Genomic DNA, 16,600 nt, shown 5'->3' on the forward strand with positions numbered 1-16,600 from the left:
CCGCTGTGGTCAGTCATGAAACTCGCCTCCAGCAGCAGGAGAGGCACACACCCTGCAGAGGCTCATTGCCAGTAAAATCTCCTGCTTTTAAGATTCTGGCTCTCAGCCTAAGATTCTGCCCCCATCCCAGCCCATCTTCACCCCCATCTGGCTCCCAGTCCCAGCTCTGGCCTCATTCCTATCCCAATTCTGAGGCAACAGCCAGTAAACACACCAGGAAAATCCTAATAGGGACAAAGGCCTGCAGTGGCCCTGTTCAGTTAAGGGGAAGCCTCCATGTTTCCTTGTGTCTGGTGGGCAGCTGGCCTGTTTGTACCCAGAAGTGGAAGCATGAAACCCTTGAGGGCAAAGAGTTCCAGAAGGCATTTGGGGGAACTGGGGAGACTTTGTCCACTGCTCAGCCAGGCTGCGAGGGCTGTGGGAGATGAACCCAAGACATGGGGCTGGGCTTGGACACCAAAGGCCCACACGGCCCCCAGGGCCTACCCAACCACAGCTTTCTCCATGAACTGCTCTCAGCAGGGCCTGCCCAGAACCAAGCCACCTCCTTCAGCCCCTCAGGTGGCCAGCATCCCTTTGAACTTTGAGGGGCTCCCTGATTGGCTGACCCCATGCTCAGGTTCAGTGGGTTCAGTGGGTACAGCACTACCCCCGCCCCCAGGAGCCAATCCCTGGGGGCCGGGACTGTCACTGTGACCTGATATGCTTCCACCAGGATGCCAGGCTCCCCACCCCGTGACAAGTCAAGACAGGCCTCACAGAGCAGAATGATCTCAGGAATGTGCTCCTGGGGCCAGGGGACTGGAGGGAAGGGGGCCCGCACTCTGTGCTCGTGCTGTGCTCGAGTGGCCAGGGAAGATTGGTGCCCGTCCTTAGCTCACATTCGGCCTCTGCTGCTCCTTAGCCGTGTTGCCTTAGGCAAGTCACTTCACCTTCCTGAAGCACAGTTTACACCGGCAGAAAATTGGGATAACTGTCACCTACCGACGTGGGACAGCCAGGCAGACTAAGTGAGGCTGTGAACATGCTGCAGCCTGAGCTGGCACAGGGCAATACTCCTGGAGGAAGTCAACCTGAGGGGTCGGGGGGACCCAAGCCGGGCTGTGCAGCCAGCGGCGCACATGCACATCAGGGGACTGTCTGGCCAGGGACAGGCAAGAGCACCCCTTCTTCTAGCACAGGCTTGCCCGGGGTGTGCACTGCTCCCCAGCCCTACTCAGCCTTCCCTCCTCTATCTTCCTCCCTTCCCCATTTCCTGTCCTCTCTCCTCCCCACCCCTCCGCCCGTGGACTCTGTCCAGGGCTGTTGACTCCTCTTGTAATGAAAATAATACCAGTGCAGAGACTTACAGCTCATGAAGCTTAGTGGGCTGGCATGCACAACCATCTCCCGAGCTACGGGTTCATAGGCCTGTTGTGCAAAGGAGGAAGCCGAGGTGAAGTGACTTACTCAAAGTCTCACCACCAGGAAGCAGCAGATCCAGGAGTCAAGCAAGCCTAGGGTTCCTCACTCCCAACACTGTGCTCTGTCACCCGGAATGGAGGCCTTCTGGCAAGGCGGGACTCACAGGAGCTGCGACAGATGAGAAGGATGTCACGTCCACCCATGAGCACCCCTGTGCACAGACAGACCTCCAGACGTGGCTTTTCATGCATTCTTTCCTGCATTCATTCATTCATTCATCTGCTTTCTTTCTCAGTGTGCTGCACCCTGCCAGGCCTGTTAGGTCAGGGTGTGTATGACCTCTGTGTGTGGTCACAGGAGCCACTAGTCACAGCCCTAAAGGGCCACTAACCTCTCCTTCCTGGCTCCGAATAAGGAGGGGCTGGGAAGGTGGGTTTTGGGGTGGGGGTATTCAATCACCCACTCCCCCCTCTCCAGCTTTGCTCCCAGCACCCCATTCCTGGCACGCACTGCTCTGGGGTTTGCATCAAGTTCCTCCACCAGAACAGCAAAGGCAAGTTTGCATCCTGGCTGCACCCCAGCCTAACTCTGTGACCTCAGGCACATCACTGGACATGGTTGGCCTGCTTTCTCATCTCTAAAATGAGGCTTATGCCTTTCTTATGTTTTTTTTTTTTTTAAGATTTTTCTTTAAGTTTATTTATTTATTTTGAGATACAGGGAGAGAGAGCAGGGGAGGAGCAGAGAGAGAGGGAGAGAGAATCTCTCACAGGCTCTGAGCTGTCAAGCGCAGAGCCCGACGTGGAACTCACGAATGTGAGATCATGACCGGAGACGAAACCAAGAGTTGGATGCTTAACTGACTGCACCACCCAGGCACCCCAACCTTTCTTATGTTCTTATTGTGGAGGGGAGGGAGGTAGGAAGTCTTGAATGAAAAGCACCATGGGCTGTGATCGGTAGCTCATCCTCTCCCACCTGCCAGGGATGGAGCTGGTTCCCCTCCAGACAGCTGCCCTAGACAGCACCTGGGGGTGGGTGAAGGCCCAGCTCACCCAGCTGGAATCCTCCCTCCTGCTCACCTCAGAGGAGCAGGCATGGGCAACCCACCCCACCCTCAAGGTAGTCCCCATCACTTTATGCCAGGAGACCTCTGCAGGGCGAGTTCCACTGGGCACCCACCAGCTTCCCATCCCTCTAGCCTCCACCTGCTTCCACAAGGCCCTGGGAGCACCCTCCCTCCCTCCCTATTTTCTATCTTTGTGCGGGGTCCACCTGCATTCCTTTCACAAGCCCCTCTTTGCTCAGTGTGGCTCTTATGTGGGTCTGTGGCCCACAGGCACACCCAGCTCCCCTCATCCCCTTCTTCAGTTCAAGGTCCAAAGCCCAGGCTGCCCCAGGCCCACCCCTACTGAGCTGGAAGACTGGTACAATCCAGACAGGCATTGACTACCAGCTCAGTTTCCTCATTGGTAATCTGGGAATAAAAATACCTAAAGATATGTTGTGACACTAAATTAGAAAAGCAATGTATATAGGTTAATATAAATGATAGGAATAAATGGATAGATAAAGGAACATAATCGTGAGTCTGCTCTAACTTAAAAAAATTTTTTTAAAATGTTTATTTATTTTGAGAGAGAGCGCGCGCACGTGCTTGAGCAGGGGAGGGGCAGAGAGAGGGAGAGAGAGCATCCCAAGCAGACTCCTTCATGCTGTCAGCACAGAGCCCAACGCAGGGCACGAACCCATGAAACTGTGAGATCGTGACCTGAGCTGAGATCATGAATCAGATGCTTAACCAACCGAGCCACCCAGGCGCCCCTAACTTCTTAAAACAATGCCAAAACTCTAGTTAGCAAATTCTGATACTAGTATATTGCTAGGGATTCCCATCGTGGGCCCCATCTCTGTGTCTTTGAGGTGCCGCTGACAGGATACCCTTGTAGAGACAGACTGCTCAGGGGAGACTGGCCTAGGGAGGCCTCAGAAAAAAGTGGGAGGCTGAGTCAGGAGTCAGGATAAGGAAGGCCTGGGAGGCCCAATGAGGCTTTCTCTTACTTTGGAGGGTCTAGAACAGCAGCCCAGGACCCACACTATGTGTGGGACCCAAGAGGCTGCTACCTGAGGGGCCTCCTCCATTCCTCGGCCATCAGCAGAGGCTCCCCACAGGGCAGCTGCCAAGCCCACATGGACCCGGAAAAGGAACCCCTCTGGGCAGATGGAGCCCTGTGCCAGGATACCTGACTGGGGGCAAGAGCATGGATTTCAGGGGCTAGACACCATTTCGGCTGGACACCCTTGTGTACTGCCCAACCTGCAACTGGCAGGAACCCTGTGACCCCCCAGTAACTCTGAGGATAGCAGCAACTTAGATTTCTCCAGGCAGACTTCCCACCCAGCAGCTCCCCGTGTGCCCGTGGCCTCTAGGCCCACTGCTCCCCAAGCCGGACCCTCTCCCTCCAGCCCCTCAGCACCCACTGGCACAAAGCAGCGTTGGTATTAGACTTTGACCAAAGGTCAGGAGGATGAGGAAGATGAACATCCCAACTCAGAACAAGCAAGGTAGACAAGCAGTGGCCATCTTGTTTTCAAACCCATCAGCTATTTCCTGTTCTGCCACACCCCACTCAGGTCACAGCTGGCATCTTCTTTTCAGGTCCCCCTTCCCCCTTTCCCCCCTTGTTCTCCTGTCCTCATTCAAAGCGATTTAGCCCTCCAACCCCCCCCCCCCCCATACGTGCAGACCAGCTATGGCTCCACGTTTCTAAGCCCGCCCAGGCCGTTTGCTAAGTTGGGGGTACCTTTCAACCCCGGGCCACAACAACCTTTGGCTGCGGGTCTGTCTTCTCACAAGCTGCACTCATTCTCAGTCGGGGTGCCCTTGCCCACTCATGTAGAGAAACAGACAAAGAAGGATAGAACGATCTTTTTCTTTCAGGAATTTCTTCTTCCCCACAAGTTTGGTCCCAGTCACATCTCATCATTTTTAATCTGTTAAAGCCAATCGCAGACAGTTTTTAGATTGTGAGCACATGCCACAGGTTTATCATAAACTGCTTAGCAAATGAACCAGTCAAGGAAAACAAAACACACTAGATTCCTCCAGCATCCTGGGAGAAGCTGTGTAATGCAGTGGTTTGGAGTACAAACACTAAAGCCAGACTGCCGGGTTTCAGTACCACTTTTGCACCTTTCTAACTGTGTGACCTTGAGCAAGTTTATTTAACTTCTCTGTGCCTCAGGGTGCCTGGGCAGTTCAATCAGGTAAGCGTCCGACTCTTGGTTTTAGCTCAGGTTATGACCTCACGGTTTCGTGGGTTCAAGCCCCACATCGGGCTCTGAACTGGCAGCGTGGAGCCTGCTTGGGATTCTGTCTCCCTCTCTCCCTGCCCCTCTCCCACTCACACTGTCATTGTCCCTCTCAAACAAACAAACAAACAAACAAAAAATCTTCTCTGTGCCTCAGTTTCTTCACCCATGGACAATGGATAATAATAGTACTTATCTCTGGGAATGCAAGCCGGTGCAGCCACTCGGGAAAACAGTATGGAGGTTCCTCAAAAAAGTAAAAATAGAACTATCCTACGACCCAGCAATTGCACTACTAGGTATTTATCCAAGGGACACAGGTGTGCTCTTTCGAAGGGACACATGCACCCCCATGTTTATAGCAGCACTATTGACAATAGCCAACGTATGGAAAGAGCCCAAATGTCCCTCGATGGATGAATGGATACAGAAGATGTGGTATGTGTATATATATATATATATATATATATATATATATACACAATGGAGTATTACTCAGCAGTCAAAAAGAATGAAATCTTGCCATTTGCAACTACATGGATGGAACTGGAGGGTGTTTTGCTCAGTGAAATTAGTCAGAGAAAGACAAATATCATATGACTTCACTCATACGAGGACTTTAAGAGGCAAAACAGATGAACATAAGGGAAGGGGAACAAAAAGAATCTAAAAACAAGGAGGGGGACAAAGCACAAGAGACTCGTAAATATGGAGAACAGAGGGTTGCTGGAGGGGTTGTGGGAGGGGGGATGGGCTAAATGGGTAAGGGGCACTAAGGAATCTACTCCTGAAATCATCGTTGTACTATACGCTAACTAATTTGGATGTAAATCAAAAAAATAAAATAAAATAAAAATAAGTAAAAAATAAAAATAAATAATAGTGCTTATCTCATAGGGTTGTTGTTTGTGCCTAAAATCTAGTTGGATTCAAATTAAATGAATTCATCAATGTAAGCTACTAGCACAGTGCCTGACACACAATAAGCACGATAAGAGCGTCGGCTATTATTATTATGAGCACGTTTACAGAGGAGAAGAAACAGGAACGTTAGATAAGGTTGTTTAACTATGTACAGGTCTGGTTAGCTTTACATGGCTGTAAAGCTGTCACATTTGTATCAGCTGCATGGGTTAAACCTGGGTCATACCAAGCAGGACCATCCCTCCAAATTGCTAGGTGTGGGCTGTTAATCAGAAACACCAGCTGTAGTTGTCTTTTTTGAGCCTGGGATATTTTTTCCCCCAAACTGCCACCTGTACCCCTGAATGACTATCAGAAATATCTTTTAATCAAGCAGAGCCTGGGGGCCGGGAGGTGGCAAAGAGAATGAGAGAGCAGAGAAGCCTGTTCCATCACAGCCAGGTGGTGCTGGCAAGGCTGGTGGAAGGCTCTGTTGCCACTAAGAGACGGCCAGGAGGTGCTGGGCAGTGAGGCCTGGGACTGGGGCAGCTGAAAGGCCTGTCTGTGGTCCTGGCCATGGGAACAGCTCTCAAGGGCCAACCATGGTTCCTGGCCATGGGCTACACTGTCTTCTGAACCCTTGCCCTGCATGAAGCTCCTTCCCTAAGTTCCCAGAGCCTTGGCAGTCCTCAGAGCCCTCTGCCCAGCCTTCTGCTGGCCTGAGTGTCCTGTGGAGGCAGAACTGCAGGAGGACTCAGCCAGGCTGAGCTGAGAGCCAAGAGGGGCTTGGCAGCTTCCCTGAAGGCTGGCGCAGTATCTCCCCCGTCTCCACCCGCCCCCCGCCGAAGCTGTTCAGGACCTGATGCAGAGCATTCAGTTAATAAAGCCCGGTGATGTTGTCTGGTAAAAGCAAACCCAAAGATACAAGGTTACCTGACATTTAGTAGTTCTGTCCAATAGGGACATAATGCCAGCCGCATATGTTTTTTTTAAAGTTTCTCTAGTAGACATGAAAAGAGTAAAAAAAAAAACCAGGTGAAATTAATTTTAATAATATATTTTATTTAACCCAACTTATCCAAAGTATGATTTCACATGTAATCAATACTTGGAGTTATTAGTGATACATTTTACATTCTTTTTTTTAATGTTTATTTATTTTTGAGACAGAGACAGCACGTGAGTGGGGGAAGGGCAGAGAGAGAGGGAGACACAGAATCTAAAGCAGGCTCCAGGCTCTGAGCTGTCAGCACAGAATCCAATGTGGGGCTCGTACCCACGAACCGCGAGATCATGACCTGAGCTTAAGTCGGAAGCTCAAACGACTGAGCCAACCCGGCGCCCCTATTTTGCATTCTTTTATCTCATGCTATCTTTGAAATCCTGTGTGTATTTTACACTTCTTGCACTTATCAATGTGGACTAGTGACTGTAGGGGAGGGAAACAAAGTTTCCCCTACCCTCCTAGGTGCAGTTGCTGGGACTCCATTGACAAAAGGCAAATTAACAGGAGAAAAGGGGTATTGGTAGGCATACAGGAGCCAACAAAGGAACAAAGGAAGTAGGAGTCTCCTTAAACTATTACAGGTAAAGGTTTACAGACCTTAGTAGGGAAAAGTGAGTGGAGGGAAGTGGTTCAATGGGAAAAACAAATAGATTTCTTTAGCAAAGACAAATGGACTTTTAGGAGAACATAAGATAAGAGAGTTTGTGATAATATTTATCTATACGGGTATGGATGGTCTCTCATCTTCTTCTGGGCCATAAAGCTCTTTTGAAGACAGGATTTATGGTAGCCTCACTTCCCAGAAGTTGATGCTCTTAGTCAGATAAGGGAAGCTCTGAGGAAGCCTTTTTCCTGCATTGGTTGAATCTCAAATGTCTTAAGATAATCTTCATGCCAGCTCTGGGGTTCTGAGTGGGTCCCCACACCATATTTCAAGTGCTCAACAGCTACATGTGGCTAATGCTTTTCTTTTTGGACAGCGTAGGTGCAGAATCACCAAATAGTCAAGTCCCAGGACTGGGCAGCCCCCGGAGATCTCAGCAAGCATCCTTTCTACTGCCTCCCTCACCAGCTCTGGCCCACATTTGCTTGGGTGTCTCCCAAGCGCAAGGTGCCCCCTGCCTCCTCAGGCAGCCTGTTTCTCTCAGGCCCCAAGGGGGAAGCTGTTGTTGCGCAGAAATCTCCCTCCAGGTTGTGCAACCGAGTATCTTTTCCAAAGCTCTGGGAGAGTGGTAGCCTGAGACCAAGTTTTTCATTTTACCCAGAGGGTCTGTGTCCGCAACAAGTGGGGAGAGGGGTAGGCTAGGATACTACAAAGTCATCCTTCTTCTGCGAGGCTGAGTGGTCCCTAAGGCCCTCGGGGGCCGCGACTGCCTTCTGAGTCAGGTGGCTTTGTGAGCAGCCACCACTTGGCTAAAGTCGAAAGCCAAGTCAGAGTCACTGCCCCTCCTAGGGCCGCCCTTCGCCCGAGGCTCAAGGAGCATCTCCTCGTCCCCCAACTGGGAGACACCCACTCCTAACGCAGCCCCTGGTTTCAGAGATGGGGAAACTGAGACGCAGATTCTGCGCGGCTGAGGCAGAGGCCCCACCCTCCAGCCGAGCCAGATCTCCACGAAAGCCCCACGGGCCTGCGGGGAGAGCGCAGGCCAGCAGGCCAGGGCAGGCGGGCGCCTCGCCACCCTCTGCTCCTCGGACACCGGCGTCAGGCGGGCAGGCGAGGGCCACGGGGACCTGGCCGTCGGGGCAGGAAGCTCCCGGGAACCGTGATGTAACTCGGCGCCCGGCTTGCAGCAGAAGCCCCCAGGCGCCGCGGCCGCCTGTTTACGGAGTGGGTTCAGGCCGGGGGGGCGGGGTCACAGTCACTGGCCCCGCCCCCGGAGCCCCGCCCCCAGAGTCCGCCCCGCTCCCTCGAGCCCAGCCGAGTCCTGGGACATCCGAAAGTCCAGGACCTCGGAACCCGCTCCAGGAGGTCGCTCGGCGCCCGTGGGAATTGGTCTCGTTTCCAAAAACCTCAGACGTCCAAGACCCGGAGCAGTGGCGGCGCCAATGGGTGACTCCGAAAGGGCCTAATCCCCCAAAGCAACTCAAAATAACATTACAACTGAATAAAAAGCTGGCGCTTGGAAGGCCCACGAAGCCTCAAGACAAGGGCCCTCCCTCTGAACACACTAGCGTCTCCACGCGGTGGTGGCGAGTCCCCGTCTCTCTTTAGGTCTTAGTTTTCTCATCTGTACAATTACGGTGCATTGCTGTGACAGTCTCTGATTCTATGCATTGTGGCCCTTCAAGAGTCTGTGAGGGTTGGTGGTGGGGTGGGGGGAGGGAAGACTCCAGCACTTCCCAGGGGCCTTTTCTAATCTTGTTGGCATGGAGAGGGAATTTGCTCTTAACTGGGAAAAGTTGTTAACACCCTGGGGGTTTGAAGGACCCAGCTGCCTAGGGGCTGGGACTCAGGGTGGCCTCCAAACCTCTTGCTGCAGGCCCCCCAAGCCCCACACCCAGGTCTGGCTTACTGGAGCCAGTGGAGAGGAGCAGGGGCTGCTGGGCCCACAGCACCCAGCCCAGCTGAGCTCTCAGGCCACACGCTGGCCTCCCCTAGCCCCTTGCCCTCCCCAGAGGCAGAGGACAATACAAGGTGTGGCTGGATGACAATGGATCTGAATGGAGCCTAAAGTTTGGACAATGCTGATGCCAACAAGAACCCCAGCAGCTGTGGCCTGTGTCCACTGCCAGGATTTTCCCACCCAGACTCTCCGTTCCCTGGTGAGGCAGGAGAGCTGAGTCCAGATGAGCAATCTGAGACTCGCAAGGTAGCCCCAGGTCACCCCGCAAGTTGGTGACAGAGCTGCACCTAGGATCCAGACCCTTGCTTCCAGTCCTTCATGCTCCCACTCCTGTGAGGGCAAGAGCCCTGTGGGCAGGAACAGTCCCGGACAGCTTCCCGGACTGGAGGTCTGAGCTAGGCAAGGCAGGAAGGGCAAGACTGGGGGAGAGTGTGGGGCTGCAAAGGCTCCCTGAGCTGGGAGGTAAGAAGAGAGAAGAAGAAACAAGGGTACGGGAGGTCTGACCAGAGAAGATGGTCTGGCAGTCGGTCAGGGACTACCAACTAGTCCAAGCTTAAGGATCCGACTAGTCCAAGGCTTAAGGGAAGTTCTTGAGGAAGGGAGCAGCAGACCCAGTGCAGGATGGGAGACTGTTGGTGCTGGGTGTTAGCTTTCTGGTCCTGTCTCCACTTCAGGCTCTCCCATTTCCCAGCCCTTTCACACAGTCTGTTCCCTGTGTGGGCCTGGCTTTCCTCATCTGTAAAAGGGGGGTCAGCTCTCTGTTCTGCTCACGGCTGAGAAGGTGCTTTGTGATAGGACTTTACATACTTACGGGTGTGAGAGCCTAGTATACAAATGTGACACAGAGAATGGGGTCAGGGGACACCTCTTCAAGGGGCTCTTACCTTCTCTGGATTTCCTGGCCCCACAGGGAGAGGCTCCATACACTTGCTTTCCCCAATCCTGCCAGAATGTCTGGGAGGCCCCTGGGCTTAGCAAATATTTGTGCCTCTGATGTAGTCACTGGCTGCTGGAACGTTCTGTCCTGCTGCTCATTTGTACAGGCCTCTGCCTCAGGCTGTGAAGGTCCTGGAAGAGGACAAAACTGCAGGGTTGGGACTTCTGGGTCCTTCCCCCAGCTCCCCTCCTGCCTGCTCCTCCCGAGCACTTTGGTCCTAGTTATTCCTGAAGTTCAGACCCTGCGCTAGGTGCTGTGCAGGGACAGGAGACATGCAGCTCTAAAGAGCCTCTCCGAAGAGCCAGGACTTTGGATCCAAATGTAAGCTCAGCAGTTGTCCTGCTGTGTGGTCGTGGGTGAGTCCCATTACCTCTCTGAGCTTGTTTCCTCATCCTGATAACAGTGGTGAAGTGGTTTGGGTCAGTCCCTGGCTTTCTTCCCTGGCCTTCCTTCCAGGGCTCCACACTGTCTCCATAGAAGTTTGGGCCTTTGGGTTTAGTCAGTACAAGAGTAGGAAGTTTCCAGTGTTATTTAATGCTCTGTAATGGTGTGCTGGTAAATGTTTAACAATCAGCTCTTAAAAAAAAAAAAAAAAAAAAAAAAAAAAAAAAAGTCCTGTTTTGCAGCATTTGCCTGATTTCTGTACTATTACCACCATGGCCCTTTTAAGCTTCTAACATGATGTCACTGAACATGGAGTTGGGAGCCAGTGAGAGCTGGCTCCAGCACAACCTGCATCCACGATTGGTTACATAATTTGCCAGGCCAAGTGCAAAGGGAAATTATAGCGTTCCTGTTCAAAAAGCAGAAAGGAAGGCTTTTTCCTTTTCTCCGCGATTTCTCTCTCAACCATCTCAACCATTATAATGTTCTTTTTATTTATTTAATAAATAAATCCCCTCCTTCCAGTATGGGGATACTCACAGGGCAAGTGCAGAACTGCCAATGGGGAGGTGGAGGTGGATGAGCCCCAAGACTTGGCACCTATTTATGGGACCCACCAACTACCAGGTTGCTCCTCCGGCCAGATGGATCCTCTTCCGATCCAGAGAGATGACCCACAAAGTCAAGTCAAGCATCTTCCCTTCCCAGAGGCCTTCAGTCTAGACCCGGGTCCCAACCTTCAAGCCAGGATACACTAGGCACCCAAATGGGGTTGGGAGAGGGGTGACTGGGTGGCTCAGTCGGTTAAGCATCCGACTTCAGCTCAGGTCATGATCTTGCAGTCCTTGGGTTCGAGGCCCGCGTCGGGCTCTGTACTGACAGCTCAGAGCCTGGGGCCTGCTTCGAATTCTATGTCTCCCTCTCTCCCTGCCCCTACCCCACTTGCACTCTGTCTCTGTCTCTCTCTCTCTCTCAAAAATAAACAAACATTGAAAAGCTTAAAAAACCAAAAAGAAATGGAAGTGGGAGAGAGGCTTGCCCTGGGCAAGTCACTGTGCTGAATGCATCATATCACTGCCTGTCCCGGGAAGGATGGCCAGTGGGGTGGGTGGGGAGGAACAGGAGGCCAGGTGGGCCAGTGCACCAGACCTCACATTGGTGGGGGATCCTGGGGGGGAAGGAGAGGAGAGACCAAAGAGATTCCCAAACCCTCCCTCCCTCCTCAGTGAGAACCCCCACTTGGGGAAAGCACTCACAGAGCATTGCAAGTGGGCAAAAACTTGTTCAACAAACAAGACGCGGTTTTGTTATGGAACGTTGATCGCCAACTATCAGGCTCATCTCTTCCATTTTATTTTTATAGTGTGCCACTTTTCTCTTTTTGAAAATACTTTCTAAAAATGTGTCTTTTGCTTCTACACAAATGAAAGGTAACATTTTCAAACACCCAGTTCACTGCCCATCTGTACAACGTGTAATTGGCCACATTCATTGGTCTGTAGAACACTGACAACTATAAAACTTTTCTCCATACTGATATTTGTCCTCGGGATTGAAGCCAAATATTGACCCAGTTTTAGCAAATTTAGAGCAGCAGGCTTCCTGGCTTAAAAAATATTTCCACTTATTAAGCATGGCGGTTTGTTCCCTTGAGGGGAATGACCGTGGTGCCCCAGGTGTCTACTTCCTGATAGCGTTTGGAAGAGGCACTCTTCATACAACACCAGCCCAAGACCAGGGTGATTTGGATTCTGTTTCTCAGGTGTGGCCAGATGCTCCAGACCAGTTGCTGGAGGGAGCGTCTCACCAGGGAGGAGGGCTGCAAAGTGTGGGCAAAGGACAAGAGGACCCCAAAGCCTGATGACACAAGTTCAGCCTAAGAGTTGGGTGCTCCTGAGCTCTGCTTGGATGATGACCCATAATGGGGGCCGAAGCTCAGCCCTCTAGCTATCAGGCTGTGCTGCACTGAGGAGAGGAAGAGGGTAAGCACTCACGCACTCATACCCAGACAGGAGGCCACCCAGGACCCTTAGCCTGAAGTGTGTGCAGGGGCATTGGCCACAAAGAACTTTATAGTATATTGAGAAAAGCTGCCTGATTAAGGAAAAATGGGCATCCCTCTAGTATGTTCTTCAGTTGACTTCCCCATAATATTCAAACTATAGTATGTGTTAAGTCTACATCGGGCTCCTCCTACTCCTTCATGGTCTTGGGCAAATCCCAGAGCATTATCCAAGCCTTAGTTTTTCCATCGCTTCTCGGCCTTTTGGCTAAGATCAAGTGCAAGCCTTAGTTTTTCCATCTGTAACATGGGGAAATGATGCATAACTTCAAGGTTGTGGGCAGGATTAAACAAGATGCATGTGTGTATGTTCATGCTTATACGCCAGACACAAAGCTGTTGCTACAATAAAAGATGATATTAGGGGCGGCTATTATTAGCAATCAAACCGTAGAGACGGGGTCTGATTCACTTACGGGTCCCTGGCGTACAGTAAGTGGTTACTGGGGAATGTGAGTTCTGTTATTGGGCTGTGCTGGGAGATGGCTTGTGGGGGTGTGGTCACAGGCAGCCGAAGGCGGAGGTGTGAGTGAGCTGTGCTGGGCCCCCGGTGGCCTTCCTACCCCCCCCCCCCGCCCCAGAATTGGAGTAGGGAGACATGAAGGTCATCCTCAGCTCCCTCATTTTACAGAGGGAGAAAGTGTGTCAATGCAGTGAACACATTGTACTGATTCTCCAGGCTTCAAAGCAACTTTGGATCCCAAACAGAAGAGCATCTGCAGGTGCAGACCTTGAGTATTTGCTCAGATTCACTCAGCAATCGGCTTTAGTCCTCTTGTCTGGCACACCACCAGCACTGGGCGACGCTCCGCTTTTAGAATAGGAGAAAATGCCACATCACAAGGCACGGATCGCACCACCGAGGAACTTGGTGATGAACCCCTAAGAATGGGTGATTTCACTCCAACTGAGGTGAAACTTGGCCAACAAGAAATAGGAGATGGGGAGCAGCTGGGCAGGTAAATTCTGCCTCGTTTGTCTCCCCTGGGACTGCTCCAAGGTGCCATTCCTCCTTGTAACCCTCTGGCCACATCCCCATGCAGAGGGACATGCTTGCTTGCTGTGAGGATACCGTCAGCTCGGTCACACATCACACAGTGCATTCCACATCCCCTGGCCTCCCTCCCTTTCCTTCTTCTCCTAAATAAAGTGTTAGCACCTTAGTCCTTAGTCCTTGCATCCAACTCGGTTTTTCAGAGGACCCAGGATAAGATGGGTAGCATTTCCAAATTATTCACACTTATTATATGATTATTCAACATAAAAAATCCTAAAACAGGGACGCCTGGGCGACCGGCTCTTGATTTCAGCTCAGGTCACAATCCCAGTTTCAGTTTGTGAGTTCCAGCCCCGCATGGGGCTCCGAGCTGACAAGGGGAGCCTGGTTGGGATTCTCTCTCTCTCTCTGCTTCTCCCCTGCTTGCTCATGCGCACGAGCACTCTCTGTCTCTCAAAATAAACTAAAAAAAGAAAAGAAAGATATTACAAAAGATCCTAATATAGAATCATATGCATTGCTTTGGGGCAGAAGTAAACGGGCCACGGCTCTAGGCGATGCCCGTCATGGTCTGCTTTACTGGTATAGACGCGCTCTCTCGCCAACAGTGCTGGCTCCCCGAATGTTATTCTGCAGCAGCTCTGGTTTGAAGCTCTTCATGGCAGCACGCAGAGCCTCCTGATGGACACTTGCCCTTTATTTCAAACTTTTCTGTGCATGTTGCTGAGAGACAGCATGCACCCTGTGTGGCTCTTACACTCTGTAGCGGAGAACTCCGTTTTTGTAAGTGTTTCCTGTGTGTAGTTTTTTCCACGCCAACAGCCAATTCTCTAACTGGGTGTCCAGCAAGTCAACTTAATTCTGACACTGTCTACCTGGAGTTAGCCTCAGATCTTACAACTTAAAGGGCTCAGTCCCACAAGACTAGCCCCACTTCAGACGCCAGCTGCAAATGGGGTGCCTAGGCTACGCACACTTCTGCTGGGCTGACTATAAACTCAGGGGTTCCCACAATCGCCCCACCCCCCGGTTTCAGTCATTTGCTAGAATGAACTCAGGAAAACACTTTACTTACACTTACCAGCTTATTATAAAAGATACAAACAAACAGTCAAATGGAAGACACGCATGGGGCAAGGCATGGGGATAAGGCACGGAGCTTCCATTCCCTCTGCAGCTACAGTACCTGCCCACCCTGCTCCTTCATGTATTTACCAACTCAGAGGCTCTCTGAATCTCGTTGTAAAAGAGTTTTTATAATCCAATAGTCAGCCCTCTCTCCCTCCTCCCAGGTCAGGGTGGGTGTAGAGCTGAAATCACATATTTGGCGTTTCTGGTGATCAGCCCCCATCCTGAAACTATCTTGGGGGCCACCCACCCTAAGTCACCTCATTAGCATAAATTCTAAAGTTTACTTATTTATTTATTTATTTAGAGAGAGAGAGAGAGAGAGAGCAAGAGTGGGGCAGGGGCAGGGAGAGAGAGAGAGAGAGAGAGAGAGAGAGAGAATTCCAAGCAGGCTCCGCACTCTCAGTGCAGAGCCTGATGCAGGGCTTGAACTTACCAACCGAGAGATCATGACCAGAGCTGAATCAAGAGTCAGACACTTAACCAAAGGAGCCACTCAGGAGCCCCAATTACATATATAATATTTTTTTTATCATACTACAGTTCCTCTAAGGGAGTTGCCATTCATGTCTTCACTATGATTGGCTACATGCAAATTAGTTAAATGAGGTGTTGCTCTTGATTGGACTGGCACATATGCAGGTTCCACCACCCCCTCAAACCTGGCTGCAGGTCTGATAAATATGCAAATTAGGCAACCCTCATATGTTGATGCTGAGGTGCGGTCACCATATCACTGGGACTCACAATTCATGCACTGATACTCTACATTTTGAGTATATTCTATATAGTTTACACTCTGTCTTCAGATCTTCAAGACTAAAGACCAAGTAGATGAGATATGAAGGCACTGAGACTCAGAAGGACAAGCAATTGGTCTAAAGGTCCACGGTAAGGCAGTGGCAGAAGTGGGTAGAACACCCAAGTCTTAGGGCTTCAGCCCAGCCCCTCCCTCTGCAGCCAATGGCTTCTTCCTGTAGTACGACATTATCTCTGCTGGCCATGTAGATGGGTCACACTCCAGCTGGCATCCTTGCTGGCCCCACTGTCTTCGGACTGAGAACTATCAGAGCTAGGAGGGACATTACTACCCCACTGTGAAGACAGGGAAACTGAGGTCCCAAGTTACAGAGCCAGTGGTGGCAGAGCCAGAAGCAGGACCCACAGCACCTGTGGCCTGGCCCCAGCTCCTTAGGCTTGAGCTCTGGGTGTGACTGGTTCAAATCCCAGCTCCACTGCTTATTCTCTGTGCCTTGGGCAAGTTAACCTCTTTATGCCTTAAGTTTTGTTTTTATTTTTATATTTCTTTCTCCCTCCCTCTTTCCCCCTCTCCTTCCTTCCTTGCTTCTTTCCTTCCTTCCTCTTTCTTTCCTTAGTGAGCTCTACGCCCAGTGTGGGTCCTGAACTCATGACCCCAAGATCAAGAGTCACATGCTCCACCGACTGAGTCAGCTAGGTACCCAATTTTTGTTTTTATTAAATGGGGCTAACAACAGCATCCACCTCAAAGGGATATTAGGTGGATTAAATTAGATAACACATATAAAGGTTTAGGACAGGGCCTGGCATATAGTACATGATCAATGAATGTTACCTAGTACTATTTTGATTTTAATCATGTTGGGGAGGACAAACTTTTCCTCTACCTACTTAGATCCAGTGATTGAGGACCTGTGAATTAAACTGACAGATTAAAAAATTAATAGGAGAAAAGATAAAGTTTATTCATGCACTAATGCAGGAGCTCATGGAAAATGTGCTCAAAGAAGCAGTTAGAATTTGGGGCTCCTACACCCAATTTTGTCTTCCAGTTTTCTTGAGATTTAATTGACATACAACATTGTGTAAGTTTAAGTAGTACGTGTTGATTTAATACAGTTATGTATTGCAAAATGATTACCAT

Source organism: Acinonyx jubatus, chromosome B3, assembly GCF_027475565.1.
Source record: "Acinonyx jubatus isolate Ajub_Pintada_27869175 chromosome B3, VMU_Ajub_asm_v1.0, whole genome shotgun sequence".
NCBI lineage: Eukaryota > Metazoa > Chordata > Mammalia > Carnivora > Felidae > Acinonyx > Acinonyx jubatus.